This window comes from Sinocyclocheilus grahami, unplaced genomic scaffold (assembly GCF_001515645.1).
Source record: "Sinocyclocheilus grahami isolate Dianchi unplaced genomic scaffold, SAMN03320097.WGS_v1.1 scaffold469.1, whole genome shotgun sequence".
Lineage (NCBI taxonomy): Eukaryota > Metazoa > Chordata > Actinopteri > Cypriniformes > Cyprinidae > Sinocyclocheilus > Sinocyclocheilus grahami.
In genome coordinates, this window is record NW_015505648.1 from 615243 (window position 1) to 633769 (window position 18527).

The window sequence follows — 18527 nt, forward strand, 5'->3', positions numbered from 1 at the left end:
ATATATATTGAATTTATAAATGTGTATGTATATATATATATGTGCATGTGTGTGTGGTTGTACATACATATATGTAGTTGTTTTTTTGGTGTTTGGCTTAGTGTTATGTTAGAATCATTATTATACTCTTATACCTTTTGTTCTTTACTATTTTTAATTGTTTTTAGCTTTATTTTTTGTTTTTCATTTAAATGTTAAGTTTTGAAATTTTGTTGTATGCATTTGTCATTTTTATTTAATCTCTTTATTTTTCAAATGTGTATAGGTAGTATTTATAAAGTTTTAGCAGTTAGTTTTGGATCTGTTTTTAGTTGTTTTAATACTACAATTGATTGCTTCTGTTGTACTCATTTGTAAGTCGCTTTGGATAAAAGCGTCTGATAAATGACTAAATAAATATATCAGCAATTCCATGCAAATGTCAACCCTACCATGAAAAAATTAAGTTTTTACCAAAAGAACAAAACCCTATTTAAGTTGTGCGTTTAGGTCTGTATTTTACTGCATTAACATGCTTTAATAGAAATTTGAAGGGAATCGCTATGTTTATCCACCACATATGAGGGGTGCATCCAGAGTAAAATTAATTTTTCATTAGACTGTATTTCATGTTTTCAAATGAGAGATCAAAGGCTACCCATTTTTTCATTTATGTCAACAGTAAGCATTTTGTAGAAAGATGGAGGCCTTTCTGAAAAATGAATAAACTCACTTTGACTAAACAGCATGATTTTTGGATTTATTTAGGCTAGATATATGATGTCAGGAAGCTTCAGCGCTGTGTCACGTCCGTAACGTTTTAAATATTACGTTTATATCATATAGTAATTATTAATGCAATTAACTTGAAACTTTCTGTACAAAGCCAATTTATGGCCATGCTAATTAAGATCAATAGCTCATCTCTATTCTTTGCTCTTATCAACCATATAATGCGTTACGGACGTGACCGTTACGGACGCTTCATATTAAATTGTATACATACAGGCACGCATGTTTACCACGTTGCTGATGATTTATAGCCTACTGTGTAGGTCTATACTGCTGTGATCTGTTTCAGGCTTTCCGTATCATAACATTTTAGAAATTTATTCATTCTAACATTTTAGAAATTGCATTCTCAACGAGAACATCATGGAGGTTTAGCTAAGACTGCATTTGCTGTGTGGGTCAGAAATGCACAGACGGACTGAAGGACAAATCGCCAAAACATTTTCAAATGTCAATGTTCATTGTCAATATTATCTTCTTTAAACCTTTTGTGTTTCAAATAACTTGTGTTGCTATCTGCGCTGCATTCATGCAGAGAGATTTTGCGTGCTGGGCATGCTTCTGAGTGAGCCGCGCTCATCATTCTTTCATATTTGTCTAAATATTTTTTCTTCATTACAAATCTTGTTTGGTTTTATTTTGTATCATTGCATGTTAAAAATAATTCACTATGTTATGAAGATGCAAAATGTGAAACTGTAATCTTATTCGCAGTCTAGCATTTTATAAATATTTGTGCAATATATATTCAGCATATTTAACTTAACCTGTTTTGTATCTTTATTATTTAATGCATAAGCGATTTATTAAAACAAGTTTATGAGAGTCATTAAAACAAGTTTATGACTGCGACAATTTAATCTTGATCAACAACATCAACGAATTGGAGCAGCATCGGCCCGTTATTAGATCATTTTAAAACATCAAATAGCCTTCAATTTGCAGGTTATAACTGCATCTATTTTATCTATTATTTTATTTATTTTAATGCGGATCCCATAGCGTTAACCTAATATAACTGTATAGGCTATTATTCATATTCAAATGTCTGTGTGGAAAAGAATTAATGCTCAAGTATGACAGGGAGGCGCCCGCGCGATCACTTGCATTTTTTCCTGATAATGAAATCGGGGTGCCTTACATACATGAGAAATATATCTAAAGAAAGCTTGTCTACTTTTAAACGAACCAATCCAAAACGAAATCAAATAGGCCTACGCCCTGATTATGTAATCTGTTAATGCACTTCTCTCTAAAGGCGCGTGCGTCCAGTGAAGATTTCGTGAATTTCATCTTTGCAGCCGACAAGGACTTAGAAAACATTAGTTTATTAATAAATAATTAAAATGTCCCTTTTTGCATAATCATTAGGCTACATTTGCCTGTGCTTTGTGGCAACCTTTATGCATGTAGCCTACTTGAGCGTGGAATATTCTCATTATGGAGTATTATGTTAATATAATATAAACGTGCGATTAGTAATGGATTAAATTAACGACTACTATCAGCCCTATTAAATACACTCTAGCTCTGTTAAAGTTTTTAAAGCATTTCCATAGTTGTATAAATTCCGCTTTCAGAACTGTCCGTATGATTTTTCCTCTGAAAACAAAAACGAAACTTGAAATTTTATGCTTTGTGAATTGCCAACCCTTCTCCATTCGGTAGATATTGTTGCTTCTGGTTTGTGCATTGTAAATCTATTGTAGCCTACGGACTCTTCATATTAAATCATATGCATGCCGGCACGCATGTTTGCCTCATTGCTGATGACTGATAAAGGTCTACTGCTGTGTCAGGCTTACCGTATCATAACATTTTAGAAATGCATTCATTCTAATAACATTTTAGAAATCGCTCAGCGAGAGCTTAAGAGACTGCATGATAGCTCACCAAAACTATTTTAAATGTTGTTCATTGTCAATATTATCTTGTTTAAACATTTTATGTGTTTCAATAACTCTTGTCGCTATCTGCGCTGCATGCATGCAGAGTGCAAGAATTTGCGTGTTCGGTGGGGTGCTGTGGGGTTATCTTTTTTTTTCATTACATATTTTGTTTGGTTTAATTTAGTATCATAATAAAATAATTCACTTTTTGGCCCGTGTTCAAGTGTTTGTGTGGAATATTAATGCGCATGCATGAAAGGGAGGCGCCCGCATGATCACTTGCATTTTTTTTCCTAATAATGAAACGACTTAAATTCAAAACGGATTTTATTTATGTAAATTCATAATAACAACAAAACGTTGTGATTTTGTAAAATAACGAAAACAAACAGGATGTTTCTGCCGTCTCTTTCTTTGTGAGCTGGAGTGCGTCTCCAAAACGAAACTCAGCATGTGTGTCTCACATAGAGAAATATATCTATAGAAAGGTTGAAATATCTACTTTTACTCCCTGATTATGTATGAAGGTTGCATTTCTCTCTAAAGGCGCGTCCAGATAGGCTACTGTGGAGATGAGCACTCAGCAATGTGAATTTCATCTTTCAGCCGACAAGAAAACATTATTTATTAATATATAATTAAAATGTCAAATTTTTCTATACATTAATAATCATTAGGCTACTTTTGCCTGTGCTTTGTGGCAAACTTTATATGTGTTCTTGAGCGCAGAATATATTAAAGCTCATTATGGATTAGTAGGCCTATTGAATTAATATAAATAGCCTAATGGCTTTAACGAACGACGTAAACTAGAAACATCTTTAGTGGGGGGCAGCCCTATTAAATACCCACTAGACGTCTCTGTTAATGTTTTTAAAGCATTTTTATAAGCGTTTTCATAGTTTTTCAACGGTCACGTCCGATTTTTCCTGTGAAACAAAAAAACGAAAATTTAAACAACATTGATATTTTATGCTTTGTAAATGGCCAACCCTTCTCCATTCGGCAGATATTGTTGCTTCTGGTTTGTGCATTGTAAATCGCAGAAAGTCTACAAAATATGTTGTGTCCCAGAAACTCGTCTTTTTTTTGTCACGTCCGTAACGCATGTGTTTTTCCCTTATTTAAAATATAAAACAGGTTTATAGACTGATACTTTTCTAATGTCTGGACTCTATTTTAAGGGGTTTAGAAAAATATAAAGAGATGGTTCAATATATTGGTAATAAATATAATTTATGAGAATTTATATTTCAGGTTTTGACTGCAAATGTCACGTCCGTAACGGATCTGAATGATTCTTACTAACTTAGAGATCTCGCAGCGATGTTGATAATTCTGTGTATTCCCTCTCTTCACTGGATCTCTCAACGCTCGCGCTGCGCTATCTAACGTTAAACGGTCCGGTACAGCGCAAACGAGCAACGTGAATTGGTTCCGTTTTCATTTTATTCGCCCTTTGATATTTCTCATATCCGACAGAAATGACAACTTTTATCAATTGGACTGTGCTGTGGTTGGACAAGCGTGACTTATAATAAAATCTTCCCGTTTTTCATATTAGTTTGAAGCCAAAATCAAAAATAGATTACGATTAAACTCGCTACTTTAACGAGAATACTACGTAAGTTAGACTAAATCAAAGTGAGCATCTACAACACATAATCCACTTCTGTACATTTTATTCTATTAAATACCACAGTCTAACCGTGTATTTGATGCACATCTTGTTAGCAGCTGAACTATGCAGATCGCTAACTCGCTGTCTCGGCTCGTTTTAAAATAAATCTAAGTGCTTCAGACCGAGTTTTTACTTGTAGGAACATATCATTGCACTTTACATTCTATGTGTGCAGTTTATTTTCAATAATAATCTTAAAATAAAGCTTACCTCAACCAGGCGAAATCCAGTCCCTTTGATGGCGTGGCTGGAAGAAACCCCGTGCAAAATACCGCGAAGAGAGACCACACATGCGCAATAACACGAAGTTTAACGGTCAAACCATGAAATCAAAATATTACGTTGTCTCAACTTATGTGCTTACATTCACTGAACAAAGCAGTAATAAACATGCAGTTAAATCGATTTTATAAGTAAACTCAACAATGTGCTCCAAAATTTGTCCACTTGACTTACAATTTTAAACTGAGTTAACAATTTGCAAGTTGGATTTTTTACAGTACACGGACAGTGTTCTATGATAAAATACAGCAGATCCATCAGACATTTAAAACTCTTTCTGCCGTATCTGTTAGAACACAAGAACTGCTGTGTGTTTGCTGCTCAATAGTCTGCCTGTCACTATAGAAGAGAAAACACTCAATCTGCCCTGATCTGACGTTTCCAGCACATGTAGATTATGTTATGCCATATTACTCTATTATATTACTTAGATGTACATTTTGCTTCTGTAAATGTCTAATCCCTTATCTTATTATTTCTAGTTTATATACTTACATTAGTATTTCATTTTTGCACTACATGCTTAATATTTTTTATATATTATTTTTTACCATTATATTATTATTTTTATTTCTGTGAATACATAAGCACTATTTGTAAGCAGTCCAACTGCAATTGCTTTGGCAATACAAATGTATAGATTTTGTCATGCCAATAAAGTACACTTCAATTGAAAATTGAGAGAGAGAGAGATGTGTATTAAAAAAAGAACACATCTAAATCAACATCCCACTTACTGCCCACTAGAGACAAGATGACAGAGCATCTAAAACCACAATTTCTTTCACAAAAACTGCTGGACACAAACACTGCTGCTCAAAGGAGTTATACTGAAATAACAGATCACACCCTAACCTTAAAGGGTTAGTTCACCCAAAAATGAAAATCATGTCATTAATTACTCACCCTCATGTCGTTCCAAACCAGTAAAACCTCCGTTCATCTTCGGAACACAAATTAAGATATTGTTGATGCATTCTGACAGCTCTCTGACCCTCCCATAGACAGCAAGGGTACTACCACGATCAATGTCCAGATACGTAGCAAGGACATCGGTAAAATAATCCGATGTGGTGCAGCTGACACAGAACAACATACGCTGTTTGCGTTCAGTGGATACTCTCCAAAATGGTGCTAGGGTGACGCGGAGGAGACGAATTGTTGAATAAAGTAGTTTTTTTTTTTTTGCTTACAAAAAGTATTCTCGTAGCTTTGTAATATTACGGTTGAACCCCTGATGTCACATGGATTATTTTACCGATCTCCTTGCTATTGTAGCGTCTGCGTAGGATCATGCATGATAGTTGGACTGTTTATGGCTTAAAAGACCCCTTTATCCTGCTACACACACATTGTGCAGTTAAGTGCACAGATGATAGAATCTGTTGGGATTGGACGCTGTGTTCTTGTGATAACTGCAGTAAAATCCCATTAGAATGAGAATAGCCTCTAAACGTTCTCAATTCAAGCACAATTAGAGTTAATGCACAGTACCTTGAACTAACGCTAGAGGGCAGGCTGTTTAAGTATCTTAACATTTCGTGAACTCTTTCTGCCTTCCTGTTTTTCAGCGCACCGACTCCCCCTTGTGGGCATTCTCTGCTAGGTCGACTTGGTTACTCTAATTTGTTTGATTTTAATTTCCCATTGGTCATTCTATGTACCTGCCTTTCATTTTTAATTTGATTTACTCATTTATTTTTATTTCTTGTTTTGTATTAGTTTCATATCCAGTACTACTTTTGTTTTACTTTATCTTTTATGACTTTTATAATTTTGTTTAGTTTGTTTTATTTTGTTCCTTTTATTTTATTTTATTATTTTTAAATTTTTTTTTTTTAAATTTTATTTAAATTTAAACAGTGTTTGAATTCAAATTTAAAGTAAATTTCTGTATTCTAGCCATTTTTGTTCACCTACAGGTAACACTCCCTCTAGTGCTTAGTTGGTGAAGTGACAGTTGCCTCCACGGCGGTCACAGTGTGCCACGGGATCCAAACTGAACCACCACTTAGCCTAGCTATAGAATACTAACCCATCCAGTTGTCAGAACCCCTAACAGCAGTAAAAGGCTATCAAATAATTGTAATATTGATTCTGCTACAGTTAATTCGAAGATATAATCTAAATATTTATTATGAATCATAACCAGTTATAATTCGTCATAAATATTCCCCTTTTTAGAGCTAATAAATAATAATAAACGTTACACTATGTTTCTGGACGTTGATCGTGGTAGTACCCGTGCTGTCTAAGGGAGGGTCGGAGAGCTCTCAGATTCCATCAAAAATATCTTAATTTGTGTTCCGAAGATAAACGGAGGTCTTACGGGTTTAGAACGGCATGAGGATGATTAATTAATGACAGAATTTTCATTTTTGGGTAAACTATCCCTTTAAAAACATCCCCAAATCAGAGATGAACATGCTGAGAGAGAGAGAGAGAAAGAGAGAGAGAGAGATTGAAAGATAGAGAGAAAGATTTCACTTTGATGGTGTATTCATATTCTGTATTTTACACATCTAAAATGCTTTGGCAATACCGTAACACAAATGTCATGCCAATAAAGCAACTTGAACTTGAACTTGAGAGAGAGAGGGAGAGGAGAAAAAGCGCAGCTTTTAAAATTAAGACAGAATTTTGCATTCTGTGACTGCTGTCATGATTAGAAACAGAGATTAGTCACAGACTTTCGGACTTGTGGGTGGCACCATGAGACAAACTTAAACAAGATAAATTAGTCCTAACTGCTATGCCCAAATTGAAGTAGACACACATTTGTTAAATTTAAACTAAACACAGACATACACATACTGTACCATAGACCAGTGGTTCCCAAATTTTTGAAAGCATGGCACCCTTTTGTAGTATTTTTTTCCCATGGCACCCCAACCCAATTAAACTAAACATACATGTGTACATACATATATGAAATTAAATCCAGATGAGCAAACAACAAATGAAGCATAAACAGCAGCATGAATTTATGAATGCATCACAACAGTGTTACGGAAGGAGACTCACACAGAGGATTAGAATACAAACTGGGATATTTATTGACAGCAAATGATGCAGATGGTAATGGCAGGTGAGTATTATAGGCAATGGAGCAGTTCTCTGAATTGATGGAGAATATAAGACAGTCTCTGGTTTCGCAGGAGATCGTGGAAGGGAGACAGAAGACAGCACACACCTCAAACGACGAGTAATGAGGATATCCCCACGGAGATGACTACTGGAACTGACGTAGGAACGGAGCACAGGAGAACACACTGGAGGAGACACAGAAGGTAAGTACAAAAGGCAGGTAGCTCAATGTATCGCACAAATATCAGAGAGTCCACTTCATATGAACGAGACCGGACACTGGAGTAAAGTGAGGTGTGTGCTTTAGTAGGAGTCCTGATGAGTGCAAATTCCAAACTGGTGCGTGCAATCAGTATTCAGGTGACAGTGTGTGCTGTGATTGAGTGGTGGATGAGCCTGGCTGATCTGTGACAGTACCCCCTCCTCCATGGCCCGCTCCTAAGGGCCGATGACCCAGATGTTGTGGTGATCTACCTCTCCTTCGGGCCCAGGACGATCTGGATGAGTGGAGTGAAAGGCCTCCAGCAGTGTAGGACCAAGGATGTCAACTCTGGGAACCCATGACCATTCCTCTGGCCCATAGCCTTCCCAGTCCACAAGATATTCCAAGAGACCACCACGGCGCCGGGAGTCCAAGATCTCGTTGACCTTGTAGATGGCGCCGTCCTCTTGGATTAACGGAAGAGGGGGTTCCTCTGTCGGGCCAGGCTCTGTGGAGACAGAAACAGGAGGATGGTAAGGATTGAGCAGTGAAACATGGAAGGAAGAGTGAATCTTATACTGTGAGGGAAGCTGAAGTTGGTACGTGACTGGGTTGATCTGCTTGATGATGGTGAAGGGGCCAACATATCTGGGACTGAGCTTTTTGCAGGGCAGGCACATCCTGATGTCCCATATTGACAGCCAGACCTTCTGACCAGGTTGGTATGATGGAGTTTCCGCCCTTCTAAGGTCTGCTGTCATCTTGCTTCTGTGCACTGCCTGCTGAAGCTGATGGTGAGCTGCGTCCCAGACCCTCTTGCCCTCTCGGAACCAGTAATCGACAGATAGGACTATCAGACGGCTCCCCCGACCAGGAGAATAGGGGCAGCTGGTAACCGAGTACGCACTGGAAGGGAGTGAGTCCAGTGGATGGCTGGCGAAGAGAGTTCTGCACATACTCAGCCCAGCCTAGGAACTGTTTCCAAGAGTTCTGGTGGCCATGGCAGAAGGTTAGCAGGAAACGTCCAACTTCCTGGATCTTCCTCTCCGTCTGCCCGTTGGACTGGGGGTGGTATCCCGACGAGAGGCTTATGGTCACACCTAGGAGAGAGAAACAGGCCTTTCATACCCTGGAAATGAACTGTGGGCCACTGTGTCTGAGACAATGTCTTCTGGGATCCCGTAATATCTGAAGATGTTGTTAAACATGATCTCAGCGGTTTCCATAGCTGTGGGTAGACCTTTGAGGGGGAGAAGACGGCAGGATTTAGAAAATCGATCAATGACTACTAGAACACATGTGTTATCCTCCGAGGCCAGCAGATCTGTGATGAAGTCAACTCCTAGGTGTGACCAGGGGCGGTTGGAAACGGGCAGCGGAAGAAGTTTGCCAGATGGTAGGTGGTGTGGGCTCTTGGCGATGGCACAGTCGGAACAGCCTTGGATGAACCTCGTCACATCTCTGGCCATATTGGGCCACCAGAAGCGATCCTTCAGCAGCGAGATAGTGTTGTTGGCCCCAGGGTGGCCTGTGCCCAGAGAAGTGTGAGCGGGGTGAATCAGGGGAGTGTGTTGTGCTCTGGTGACATACTGCAATCATTGTGGACAGCCCAGCGGAGTGGCCGTGGAAGCATTGGGGGAGGCGGCTGGATTGGGGGACCATTGGATGGGGCTTACGATGATTTCCTTGAAGATAATGGATTCCGGTTCCTCACTGACCTCTTCAGGAGCATGAAGACGAGACAGAGCGTCCGTTTCTTTCAGGCGTTTCAGGACCTCCGCAACGTGGTAGTGATGTTCAGCCATGCTCTGGGAGTAGATGAGGATGTCATCAATGTAGACAAGGACGAACCGATGTAGATACTCCCGGAGTACCTCATGCATGAAATCCTGGAATACCGAGGTGGCGTTTACCAGGCCATACGGCATGACGAGATACTCATAGTGGCCAGTAGGGGTCATGAAGGCGGTCTTCCATTTGTCCCCCTCACATATTCGGATGAGGTTGTACGCACTGTGGAGGTCTAACTTGGTGAAGACGATGGCTCCGCGGAGATGTTCCAATGCCGCTGGAACGAGGGGAAGTGGATAGCGAAACTTGACGGTAATCTTATTCAGCGCCTGGTACTCAAACCTCCATCCTTCTTGGCCATGAAGAAAAAGCTCGAAGCAGCAGGGGACGTAGAAGGGCGGATGTAGCCTTGAAGTAAAGCCTCCTCAATGTACTCCTCCATGGCCTTCTGTTCGGGGAGTGAAAATGGATAAATTTTTCCACGAGGCACTGGCTCACCCGGAATCAGATCTATTGCACAGTCCCATGGCCGGTGCGGAGGTAACTGAGAGGCTCTCTTCGGGCAGAATACATCACTGAAGGGGGCGTAACAGGGTGGAATGCCAACTGACTGTTTCTCGACTGGGCTCTCGATGGACATGGAGTTGACTGTGAGTGTTTTGGAATGAAGAGGGGATGGCTGAGGAGTGTGAGGGAAACAGTCAGGAAAACAAGTACTGCCCCACTTCAGGACCTCACCAGTACTCCAGGAGATGACGGGATCGTGTCGCACCAACCAAGGACGCCCTAGGATCACATCAGCGGTGGAATCCTCCAGAACCAGGAGATGCAGAGTTTCCTCGTGTAACTGTCCAACTTGTAAGTGGAGAGGACCAACACTGTGGCGCACATGTCTTTGGATGAGTGGTTTTCCTGTCACCGATTGGACCTGGTAGGTGGTTTTGGTGGCAGTGGTCAGGAGCTTAAGCTGGCAGCAGAGATTCCCGGAGATGAAGTTCCCGACTGACCCAGAGTCGAGGAGAGCGTGTACTGGAAAGGAAATACCGGAGGCAGTAAGATTCACAACAGAGGTGAGGGGCTGCATATTGACTATCGACGGCTTAATGACACTCACCATGGGTCGTGGTGGCCAAATTGGGCATGCCGCGATTACATGCCCACCACTCCACAGTACAGACATAAGCCCTGGGTCAGCCGTCTCTGCTGTTCCAATAAAGAGAGAGTCGAGTGTTATCCACCAGCATGGGCTCGTGACCTGGTTCTGGAGGGCTGATGGTGTCTGGCCGGCAAAGGAGTGGAGTGAATGGTGAGAGTCGATGTTCTTCGAAACAAGACTGCATACGAGTAGCACACCGGATCGACAGCTGTATAAATCGTCCCAAACCATAGGAGTCATCATAGGCAGCGAGCTGAAGCCGCACTCTCGATTCTAATCCCTGCCGGTAGGCGGTGAGGAGTGCGCTCTCATTCCAGCTGCTGGCCGCTGCGAGAGTTCTGAAATTGAGGGCATAATCATTAATGGATAGAAAATCCTGACGGAGGTGATATAATTGTTCACAGACAGAGGTATCGCCGACTGGTCTGCCAAAGACTTCTCGGAAATGTACAATAAAATTATCAAGAGATTGAGTTACAGTACCGGCTTGGGACCAGATGGTCTCGGCACACTGGAGTGCTCGTCCGGTCAGCAGGGATATGATGAACGCAATCTTGGCTTTATCCGTTGTGTAAAGATGCGGCTGCATCTACAGATCGAGCGAGCATTGCAGCAGAAATCCATTGCATTCCTCCGCCGAGCCAGAGAAGGGCGCTGGTTTGGCATTGGGACTGGTAATTACCGTCGAAGAAGAAGTGGCGGCGTTGGTGACGGGCATGACAGGTGGTGTGACTGGTGCAGGGGTGAGAATCCGTTTGAAAGCATTCACGATCTCCTTGAATGAGTCGGGTGCACTCATGTTGCTGAATCCTTTGTTGGCCCGGTCTTCTGTTACAGAAGGAGACTCACACAGAGGATTAGAATACAAACTGGGATATTTATTGATAGCAAATGATGCAGATGGTAATAGCAGGTGAGTATTATAGGCAATGGAGCAGTTCTCTGAACTGATGGAGAATATAAGACAGTCTCTGGTTTCGCAGGAGATCGTGGAAGGGAGACAGAAGACAGCACACACCTCAAACTACGACTAATGAGGATATTCCCACGGAGATGACAACTGGAACTGACGTAGGAACTGAGCACATGAGAACACACTGGAGGAGACACAGAAGGTACGTACACAAGGCAGGTAGCTCAATGTATCGCACAGATAGCATAGAGAGTCCACTTCGTATGAACGAGACCGGACACTGGAGGGAAGTGAGGTGTGTGCTTTAGTAGGAGTCCTGATGAGAGTGCAAATTCCAAACAGGTGCGTGCAATCAGTATTCAGGTGACAGTGTGCGCTGTGATTTGAGTGGTGGATGAGCCTGGCTGATCTGTGACAAACAGACATAATATGAGGTGAAACAACCCATTCAAATTAACCATCTGTCTTTTACAACTGGATGACAAATGTCAACAGACTGATTTGAACCATGTGGAAACCATTGGAAAAAAGCACATTTAAAGATAGATACTTAACTCTTTAAATAATAATAAATAACTAAAATAAAAAATTTTCTTTAGCCTCTCATTTGCTTTGTTCAAACCTGAACTTAAAAAATGTAAATAAAATATCTGTGCATGGAAAGAGGTTGAAAACGGCAACAGCACAGTGACGGCGCATTCTGAGATAGATTATAATTTAGGGTTGTGACGGTGAGGAAAAGAGGGGGGTAGTTTTCCCTCTTTTCCTCGCTTTGCTTCCGTTTTAAATGGCTCGTAAAAGCACCCTGTGCATTTTACTTTCACTTTCAAAATAGCGGCAATTCGCCGTCAAGCAGTTGTTTGTTTTTAGTTTGAGTTTTCCCTCTTTACCTCACTTTCCTTCGCTTTTAAAGGGGTCATATGATGCAATTTAAATTGTTCCTTTCTCTTTGAAGTGTTACAAGCTCTTCGTGCATAAAGAAGATCTGTAAAGTTGCAAAGACTAAAGTCTCAAATCCAAAGAGATATTCTTTTTAAAAGTTAAGAGTCAACCACGCCTACCTAAAACGGCTCGTTCTAACACGCCCCCACATGTCTACGTCACGATGTGCTAGGGTGTTTTAGGTTTCCTTAAGTAAAGCCATGTGGGTAGAGGGAGTTACAAACAACAAGCAGCCGTAACCCGCTGAGCACATTGTGCTGTGTCCTGGTTGGGAAATGTGCCATTTCAAGCCCAGTCTAAAGTAAGGAGGTTTTTTTTTTAAGTGTACATTGTGGATGTTTTTTGCAGAGATGTCACATGTATGTATGGCCAATGTTTGGATTGATGCAAAGAGTTTAAGACCGTTTATTTGTATGCATTTTAGAAGGAGTCTTTATTGGTGAGGTTACCACATCATGGTCCAGTTTGAATATGGATTTAAAGTTTTTTTCGACGTGGGACCATAGTCTGGACTATTTTTGACTGTTCCTGGTTAGGAAGAGTTTGGTGTTTGAGAGCCATGGCGTGTTTTCATTACAAGAGGTTGGATTATTAATTTGCTATCAGTCAACTTCAGCTATGGACAGTGTTTGGACATTGAAGTACTACAGATAAGACTTTCGCACACATCAACTTTCACATGACGAAATCCAACAGTCTTACATTGCTTTTTTGGACTTTTGTGTATTTACATTTTTGGCTATATGTAGCTGTATTAACCTGAACTGAATGTTTTCTGTTTTGTATTTAATAAATTGATTTGAAATCCCTTTGACTACTGTACATTTTTGACAATACAGACATTAGTTATGAGGTGACTGCATCCATTTCAGATGTATAATAACTTTTTTCCCCAAAGACTTAAGTTATAGTAGTTGGAAAGTATTTAAAGTGAAACAGATGTATTGTAGATTAATAGTGTGGGCCCTGTGTGGGCATAGTGAGGGCTTTATGGGGGCTAAGTGAGAGCTGCCCGTGCAGGGCCAGCACTAAGGGACCAACGTTTTGCCAATGAATGCCCTAAGGCTAGCCCTAAGTGGGCCCCGTAAAGGGCCAGTGCAGGCTTGTTTGCAGGGTGTATATATTCAAGTTTTTTCAGATATTTCTAAAGCACAAACTAAGCTCTCACAACTTACACATGAACAAGAAAGGAGACAAGATGAAAGATGAGAAGCTTTTGTTTCTGCTCTAATAGCCACAATACCATGGCAAACATGGCGGGAGCGTGTTAGAAGTCAGTTGGTGGAGAACAGGTGGTCTTTTGTGGATGTTTAACCACATTTAACCACATGAGTGTCTACACTACGATAGCAAAAGAAATGTGTTTTTGACTTGTTCTGGAAATGGCTGAAAATGGACAAGCTCAAAACATTTTAGACCCCGTTTACAATTTATTTAACATTGTCCACTCATGATTGAATTGACAAAAATGAATCTTAATACCAGGTGTAAACAACAGTGCCATAGATTTTACATTGGTCATATGGAGATCCAAGACAGCACCAAAGCTGTAACCCAAGGAAGTCCAATCCTGCTCCTGTCATGTCCAGCAGAGTTTAGCTCCTATCCTATTTAAACACACCTGAACTTGCTAATCAATGTTTTTCGGAGTACAAGGCTGCATCCAAAATCTGAAAAAAAGTTGGCTGATAGGCAACAAGTCAGCTGCCCAAGCTTTTAGACACAGCCCAAGTAACTTACAGGTAAGTGTGCTGAGGCAGGCTGGAGATAAACTCTGCAAGACACCCCGGCTTTAACTCATATTTTATGTAGTCTGGGACTACATGTAGTCTTTATGTAATCTGGGGTTCCTCAATGGGACTCACAGGTGTCGCGCATTAGCATTTACTCCACCGGCCTCGCTCCGTTCCCAAGGCTCTCAGCCCCGCCCTCTCGTCACAACCACATGCTGTATTTCTGTTTTACATGGATGTAATATATCGACAGTATAAATATGATGTACAAGTGGACGTATAGATTAGAAGCGTTCAAAGAGAATGGTAATCCTTTATAATCCTAGAATAATCTGAAAAGGAAACTAACATTTTGAATGATTCTTCTAACACGCCTGATTCAGCTTATTAGTTCTTTTGTGAAGTCATATTCATGACCTTAATTTGCTGTATCAGATAAGACAAAATGTGCAGTGATGAGAGTGATGAGCCATTTAGAAACACTGGCCTAGAAAATGAATGATGCTGGAGCTATTTCACCTTAATTTTTAACAGTTTCTATCCAAACTATCAGTGCTCCTTGACAGATTAAGCAAAACTATACACATCGCATAAAGGCTTGATGTTGAATGATCATATCATAATTGGATTATGCCATAAAAAGATGCAATAATTATTATTATTTTTAATGTTTTTGTTGACTGATGTGACCATGGTCTTCACAGCCTTGTAGAACTTTTAATTACTTAAAAGTAAACTAGCTATGACTTGTCATCTTGTAATTCAAATTATCCAAGAATAAGAAGAATCTTATTATTTAATACCTGGTGAAATAAACAACTTCATAACAAAATAATCAAGTTCATTTACACACACCCTCACAAATACACATGCACGCACAGAACTACCTCATGCTATAGGGATCCCCATTACTTGTACCTTACAATAATATTAATGGTTACACTTCACAACAAAACCCAAACTATATTCAATTAAATTGGTATTCATTTTTAGAAAAAAAAGGTATCTAATCATGTACATTGCACATAAGGCAAGTTTTTTACTTCTAAATCTAATTATACGATGATATTATTGAAATATAATAATTTACATAGTGGCAATCATAACATGTTTTCATGACAGATTTATTTATACATACTGTACATTAAATAATTAAGGGATCACTAACTTTGAAAGATCAGAGACAGGGACTACTATTAGAAAAAAAGCGGAGAGTCATGGAGCTGTCTTGTATAAACACACACAATCAAGGGAAATATATTTAAATGTATTAATGAGGACATGGTGTTGACATGTCAGCAGGATGCTGAATCTCTCAGAGAGAGCTAAAACTCAAATAAACTGCCTCAGAAACAGCTGAAACATTGTGATTTTCCTTTGTATTGTAGGTAGTATTTTAAGACATCAAAAAGTCCACTTCTGACACAGAGGCCAAAACTGAAGTATGTTGCCTTAAAATATACCTCACTTTTGACAACTTCTAAGGCAGTGTGTTCCTTTTGCACAGAAGGCAATTCCAGAATGAATTGTGAAAAAAACAAAAAACAAAAAACGATGGTACACAATACAAAAAAGTTAAATTGTATTTCATATATATCAAACTACACTGATAATTTTGTTTATTCCATGTGTGTCCTATGTATTTTTATGTTTATTAGAGTATCACACTGTTATCTTTGCAAAATGCTAAGGTCACACTATAATGAAATAAATAGAGTCTATTCTCCCATGTGGAGTGCTATTTATACGAGTTGTTCATGAATAGCACTCTAAATCAGTCACTTATGTGGTTCCATGACAGCTAGAATACTGGCTTAGAAGGCAGCTTTAGGCAGGTTATGGACAGAACTTACATGTATTTTGATTATATGTGACCACTTGCATGTGTGTACACAAGAGACATAATGAGACAGAGATAGAAATGAATAAAAACTATGTATGTGGGTGCAACCAAAGTCTATTATTAATTTCTGACACCTGATAGTGAGAATCACAGGCATCAGTGCTGTGTATTTGACTGGCAGCAGTGGGCTCGGTCATCGTGATGAGTGGGTGAGTCAGGCAGCTCATGCTGGGCAGAAGCCTTGAGCAAATGTCATCGCCTCTAACACGCCACTGACTAACACACTGCTGCTCCCAGATGACATCTATCACCACACACACATATCTTAACCACAGCCCCACACTGCCAAATTTTACTCTATCCATTCAGCAAACTTACTTTCTTCATTTGTTTCCAATCATGAGTAATGCACCTGGTCTCCAGGAGCTGTATGTTTCATGGAGCACAATTTATGGAGTAACTTCTCGCTAGCTAAAGGTATAATTTAGTGTCAGTGTGAATCTAGGTAGGTTATAACTTTTTTGGCTTGACACGGTTCTTTTCGACAGTATGATACATCACACCCCTCAATACAGCGCACACACTGGGTTTCACTTCCACAATGTCGACCTCGGAGACATTCGTTTTAGTTCCACACATTTTTAAGAGCGGTTTTATGTGACAGCTTGGTAATTTTTTAGCAGCTACCTGACTTCAGTGCCCATAGCACATGACAGAATGCATAATATTAAGTTAAAAATAATAAATCATTAAAACATTTTCATAATTAATATTACACAACAGTTTCCTTTTGAGATTTCATGTGTGCTTGCATATAGTAATACTTTGTGTCTCAAGACATATTGTGCCACGTGCCAAGTCAAAGATGAAACATCTCATAACTAATTGCAAAGCCCCAAACTTTACTATGCAGAAGTGCAAATGTGATTCATCAGAGAACATGATTTCAGTCTGTTCATCACACAACTAATGCATGGCTTTATGAGACATAGAATAAAGCACAACTTTTACAGTTTTTTTACATTTTTAAATACATTTTTTAAGTTATATATTTTTTTTATGCCTTTAATATGAGAGGACAGTGGAGAGCTGACAGGAAAGCATTGGGTGGAGAGAGGCGAGTGGGATTGGCAAAGGACCTTGAGGCAGGAATCAAACTTGGGTTGCCGTGAGTGCAGTTGCCCTGTATGTTGACGCACTAACCACAAAGCTATCGGCGCTGACTTTTAAAGGGGTCATATGATGCGATTTCAATTTTTCCTTTCTCTTTGGAGTGTTACAAGCTCTTGGTGCATAAAGAAGATCTGTAAAGTTGCAAAGACTAAAGTCTCAAATCCAAAGAGATATTCTTTATAAAAGTTAAGAGTCAGCCACGCCTACCTAAAACAGCTCATTCTAACACGCCCCCACATATCTATGTCGCTATGTGGGAAGATTTGCATAACACCGCCCAAATGTTCACGCAAAGAAAGAAGGCGTAACTTTTATTCTCGCTGTAGTATTGTTGTTGCCACCGCCATGTCATGAAGGCACTGTGTGATTCGTTGTGAAAGCGAAACTACTTTGTTTGGCCTTCCAAAAGAGGACGATATCTGCTTCGTCATGCCTGGAGCTGATCCGTGCTGGTTGCTGAGGAAATACTACAAGTTTGCGCTGTGGATCGCCGGATCGGCTTTCACCGTGGACAAAGCGGAGTCCGGAGTCATCACATGTCACGCCATTTTCAAGCCCGCCGCCTCTGCTCACTCTAACCCTCCGGCCGTTCCTCACGCTAGCCCCCTACCTCTGCTCACTCTAGGCCGCCGTGTGTGACGCTGTTTCGTTGTGAAAGCAAAACTACTTTGTTTGGCCTTCCAAAAATGGACATGACTAGAAATCAGTGGTTAAGTTGTATTTACAACACTGTTCCAGAACACGTCAACCCAAATATTCGGATGTGTCCAGCACATTTTATGGAGGACTGTTTTCCTGATCCTGGGAGAGTAGACTACAATGCCGGCTGTTCTGCCTCAAAGACTGTAAATAAGTTTTTATATGTAAAGAGTTTTTATATTTTATATATTTAAAGCAAGTTTTTTGGGCAGTGTAAAGTAGGGCTTGTTTGTCATTTCTCTGATCACAAATGCAGACATGGTTTTACGTTTACGCGGCGCAGCGCGATGCAACGCAACGCGTAAAAAGACAGTATAAGTCATTATAATCCGTAATTATGTCCCCACTGGATGCAACAAATGCCT

The 18527-nt window shown here is 40.0% G+C and overlaps 1 protein-coding gene and 1 long non-coding RNA gene across 4 annotated transcripts in view; both read right to left on the minus strand.

Annotated features, from left to right (window-relative positions):
* LOC107553321 (uncharacterized) overlaps positions 1 to 4591 on the minus strand; it is a 14186-nt gene extending 9595 nt beyond the window's left edge. Inside the window, exon 1 of the long non-coding RNA XR_001604960.1 lies at positions 4552 to 4591. This is a non-coding gene — a long non-coding RNA (uncharacterized lncRNA). The remainder of the gene's footprint in view (positions 1 to 4551) is intronic.
* The window catches only part of LOC107553319 (regulatory-associated protein of mTOR-like), a 302737-nt gene that overhangs the window by 146337 nt on the left and 137873 nt on the right, over positions 1 to 18527 (minus strand). The gene's annotated exons all lie outside the window — the stretch shown is intronic.